Below are 5,790 nucleotides of genomic sequence, written 5' to 3'. Positions count from 1 at the left end.
GCAGAGGCCGGGGGCTAGCGTGAGGAACGGCTGGAGGGTTAGAGTGAGCAGAGGCCAGAGGATAAAGTGAGGAACGGCCGGAGGGCTAGAGTGAGCAGAGGTGTCGGATTCGACGAAGGAGCGTCCGGAGGGCTTGCAGCAACCACATGTGACGACCCCAGGCTGAACTCCGCTTCGTCCACGGTGAAAGCCGATCCGGCGATCCACAGCGCGAAGTTGTAGTATTTCCTCAGCAACCAGCACGGATCAGCTCCAGGCATGACGAAGCGGATATCGTCCTCTTTTGGAAGGCCAAACAAAGTAGTTTCGCTTTCACAACGAATCACACAGTGTCTTCACGACATGGCGGCGGCGACAACAACAATACTACAGCGAGAATAAAAGTTACACCTTCTTTCTTTGCGTGAACATTTGGATGGCGTTATGCAAATCTTCCCAGCTAGTGATGTAGACATGTGGGCGTGTTAGAACGAGCCGTTTTAGGTAGGCGTGGCTGACTCTTAACTTTTATAAAGAATATCTCTTTGGATTTGAGACTTTAGTCTTTGCAACTTTACAGATCTTCTTTATGCACCAAGAGCTTGTAACACTTCAAAGAGAAAGGAAAAATTGAAATCGCATCATATGACCCCTTTAAAGACAAGTCAGCTTGTAATAAACAGATTAAATATAATTAAAGTGTAGACCTCAGCTGTGATCCGAAATAGCACGACTACATACCAGCAGAATGACTCTGTACAGTTTTAAACCACTTACCGAGTGCATATAAATGGCCCTGTGGAAACAGAGAGAGGTCAGATAAACATGTGACGAGTCACAATGCATCATATACAGTTGCTCAGAGCTGATGTAGTTCTCAGCTTTATGAGGAGGTTAAACTGGAGATCCTACTAAAGCTCAGTCATTAGCTATGTTTCCTTCCAAAGTTGTGAATTTAACTTGTGCACAAAATTGGATTATCGCATAAAACATTTGCGAATTAAGCACCGTTTCCATCCTACGAGCCAAAGAGGACAAAATCTTCACTTCCTGATACACTGGCACTAAATATCACTAAGAAAAGTAGGAGAAGCCTCTGAATGTAATAATTTTCATATATAATCAATGACTCGCATCTCAGAGCGAGCAGACAAAACACAATAAATGCGGTCATTGCTTTTGGAGGCGGAACACAGTGGTGTAAGACAGTTCTGGGAGGCAATTATACAGAAATACTTTGACGACAGGCTTTGCTCGGGCATTTAAGAAAAACCATAACAACATTTCAGATGCTGTGCAATGAGATCGGTCCGCTGGTTAGTCCAGGTATCCCGTCACATGACTTTTTTTGATGCGCATGGAGGATTTTATTCAGTAAATGTGTTTCCATCGTAGTTTATGCACATTTTTCTTATCGAATAAAAAGTTTATCCAACACAATATGTGCGCATACATTTTTTTATGTGCAGTTTTTTAATTTATGCGCATCTTGGCGTTTCCATCCAGAGTTTTTTTTTAAGGCGATATTCCAAAATGTGCATAAAAATAGGTGGATTGAAACAGCTATTGATCATGTAGGACTTATTCCAGTGCACTGACTTTGTGCTCTTTCTCCAGTGTTTTTGCAGTTCATCATCAGTTCAGTATCCTCCTGGGATCCAGCAGTTCATTTGTAGGTGACATGTATTTATAGTCAAGTCTATACATGTCCTCTTGAAAACTTCAAATTGAAGTTGTCAAAAATAGAAATTTGCTTCTCACTTGGTGGGGAGACATTACAGGTGAATTTGGTAAAACAAAACAACCCCAAAATTTTTTTATATGAAATATGGCTAAATTTGCCAAAGTTTCATTGGTTTAACTTTCATTGACAATTGACAATTTCATTGCAAGTTGCAAAACGTGTTAATATAAACTTGCTTCTTGCCTTCATTTTTAACTGGGTCCTGATTCCTGATGTTCACAACAAAAGACGTGCAATATTGCAATATATATATATATATGTGTGTGTGTTTTCATTTCATGTCATTGGAAAATTAAAGACATTACAAATTACATTACACAATCCTAAACAAACAAAAAAGTCCTTTTGCTGGCTCTCAAGAGGATAGATAACATGTCTATGCTACTGTGTCTTTGCTACACTAAAAATAAAGGTTCTTTATTGGAATCATTGGTTCCATGAAGATCCTTTAACATCCAGTGAACCTTTCCATTCCACAAAAGGTTCTTTATGGTGGAAAAAGGTTCTTCAGATTTTTCAAATGTTCTTCACGCTATAAAAAGAATGGTTAATTTAAGAACTGTTCACTGAAAGGTTCTTTGGGGAACATTGGGCGGGTTGTTTTTGTTGACGGGATGGAGTTTCATCTGTAATAACAATGTCGCCAGTGATTTGACTGCTGCCGTGCTCTGAAACAGCACCTTGCCAATACAACCTGTACATCACTGACTGATATATTAGTTAAAAATGTTCCGGTGTGAAACAATCATATGTGCAACTATATAAATATGTCATATATGTAAATAAAAGAACTTCAACACAACATTCACTCAAGTTTATGACAGTTATGTTTCTGTTATCCTTTGCTTTTTTTCCTCAAAGGATACACTTCAATTACACCATTTCACCATGTTGTCCCAGGTCATGTGACGAGGGAAGCCCACTATGGTAGAGTAGCCGACTCGTCAGGCATGAGAAAGATGTAGCCCACCCATAAAAAGCCTGTCCTGGGCCTGCTGAGGTGGAGCAGGCTGTAAAACCAAATGTAAAACTGGACATGGTTATTAGACTCTACATTGATGTATGACTGGAGAACTGAGGCATAGGGACAAGTTGTCCTGCCAGAGTCCTTTCACTTAACATGAATTATAAACATTCTTTCAGCCTGCCGCTGCTGGGCTGGAGGCGGACCTGAGAAACAGAGATTTTCCTTCATGGTGACATTTCTCTTGAAAAGTGCCATGCAGCTCTTAGGTAACAGCTTGTAGACCAAGAGGGGATACAATGACTTCAGCCAGCCAAAGAGCTGATGGATGGGTCACAACACAAAAAACCATGCGGAGTACACTAGCGAACTGCATGCTCAATTGTTTTCACGTGTTTGGAATGGAGGATTCAGTTTAGATATTTAGGGATCTTAAAATATAATCAGTCATTGTGTTTGGATCTGGTGAATATTACTTTTGCATGAGTTACAGATCTCCAGATCAGTTTTGGAGGAGCATTCAAAACGACAAACTGACCCCAATTAAGTGTCTGCCAGAGCACATTGGGCATGTGAATATGCGCGTCGGGTTCTGAGTAATTACCTTACCTTTACCAGCTCTAAATCCATCAAACTAACTAGATCATCAACTAAGCTGTTCGTTTATCTAATTTGTGGTACTGCAACAGCACAGAAGCAGAATAGAAACCACTTGAATCCGTTATTTTAGTTTTTGTTTTAGTTCCACAAAATCTTGCCAGCGGGATTTTTTTGAATGCCATGATGCAATAAATATTAGATGAAATATCGTAAATACCATTAATATTGTATATAGCATTGTAGAGGACATAATAATGTGTAACATAAAATCAATACAATTATAAAATATGAAGGTTATAGTTACATTTTAGGACTAGGTGGTACTATTGCCTGCCTGAGATAAAAAATTAATTAATTAATAATAATAATTTATGCATTTAGCAGACGCTTTTATCCTAAGTGATTTACAGTGCATTTAGGCTATACATTTTTTACCAGTATGTGTGTTCCCTGGGAATCGAACCCACAACCTTTTGCGCTGCTAACGCAATGCTCTACCACTGAGCCAGGAGTGGAGGGGAGAAGGCATAGAGGGAAAGCGGTCTCAGCTTCATTGGGGTCATCAGGTGGGCACCTCCCTTACTTGGTGTTTCGATGATATCTGCCCACAACATCTCCAGAAGGCTCATTGGCAACAACTGGCATCCCGGGTGTGCCCCCTCTGCTTTCACCTGTTGTTATGGGGACTAGACCGATTCCCACCTCTTAATCCAGAGCCATCGACTCGCTTGTTCAGCGATACTGGAAAGGGCCTTGACAGCTTGCCGTTGGGATTGGCCTCGGATTCCTATTTCCTTAAACAGTTTGATGGCAGATCTCCCTGCAGCCAACTTCGACTGGACAGTGGACAAACCTTTTTTTTCCAGCCACGTTGCTTTGCGTCAACTGCCAGCTCAGAATACTTGAGGCTCTTGCGTTCGTAGGCATCCCCCCAGGGCACAGTGAGCTCTATGATGTACATAGAGGACCAAAACACAAGGTCTGGTCTGAGGTTGGTAGCTGCAATTTCAGTTTTATCTGTGCAGGATGGCATAACGGAGGAGGTAGAGAGTTGCTGGATATCCGCCTGTTCTCCAGTGACGCCGCAGGACACTTTAGCACCTTTTGATTTGAGAATGATCCAGAGAGCATCTTGTGCTTCAATGGGAGGAAATCTGACCTTTTGAACAAAAGTTCACATGATCCATGTCACAAATTTACTCATTGCATTAGAGACCTAAAATCCCCAAACACATTGACCTTTTGTAAATCAAAATTAACATTACTGAGCAAACAGTGTTCAGTAAGTTACTCAAAAAAACCAAGTAATTCTACTAATTACATCTTCAAGAGTTTTATCAGATTACTGTACTAAATACTCTCTCATGTGTTACTTGTATCAACCCTGACCAGTTGAGCAATACATGAAACCGCTCTTTTAATTCTTCCAAATAAATAATATAAAATTGTATATATTTTCTTGATTTTAAGATTAGACTTTAATTTTAGATGTTAAATTCACTATTGCTTTATAATTTTACCATGTAGTCTATACAGTATAATGCAATTACATCAGAAGTAACTAATTACATTACAGAGGAATTAAAAGTAATCCTTACTTTTTCAAGGGAAAAGTAATTACAGTAATAATGACTTGGTAATGCATTACACCCAACACTGTGAGCAATTTTCATCTTTTATGTGCTCTATTGCCATTACATTCATATTGCCAATGCATTTGCACAGATGCACAAATAACTACAACAGAAATCTGGAATGCTGTTTCGTTTAAACCTGGAAACACATTCCACATAGTGAGGTAGATATGTGGGGGCGTGTTAGAACGAGCCGTTTTAGGGGGGCGTGGCAGTCTTAACCTTGATGAAGAATATCTCTTTGGTTTTGATACTTTAGTCTTTGCAACTTCAGGGATCTTATCTATGCACAATCAGCTTGTAACACTCCAAAGAGAAAGGAAAACTTGAAATCGCATCATATGACCCCTTTAAACACAATACTTTTTCAAGGGAAAAGTAGTAATTAATTACTTATTAATGCATTACACCCAACACTGTGAGCAATTAAAAGTTTCATTTTGAATGTTTTTTTATTTTATTTTATTGCCATTACATTAATATTAGCAATGCATTTGCCTACAGATGCACAAATAACTACAATACAAATGTTGGTGTTTCGTTTTAAACTTGGGAACAGGCTAAGTTTTAAGAGAATATTAAATAATAACGTTATGGCACAAAAACGATGTAATAAAAAGATTCTGCACTATTAAATTCACTTAAATTGTTATGCTGAAGCATTTTACGGTGTGTGTGTGTGTGTGTGTGTGTATGCAGTACACACAAACAAAGTCTATGTATTTTCTGTATGTGTATAGTATGTAACCTGACACAAGCTCAGTAAGTACAGAAGGCCTAGATACATTTGCGTGGCTTCAGTCTGAGTGACACACGGAAACTTTGACGCTGTGCGTTTGTACAGTAGCTCACAGTACTACATGTGCAGG

The sequence above is a fragment of the Sinocyclocheilus anshuiensis genome, unplaced genomic scaffold, assembly GCF_001515605.1.
Source record: "Sinocyclocheilus anshuiensis isolate Anshui unplaced genomic scaffold, SAMN03320099.WGS_v1.1 scaffold366, whole genome shotgun sequence".
NCBI lineage: Eukaryota > Metazoa > Chordata > Actinopteri > Cypriniformes > Cyprinidae > Sinocyclocheilus > Sinocyclocheilus anshuiensis.
Note: the sequence above shows the minus strand (reverse complement) of the source record.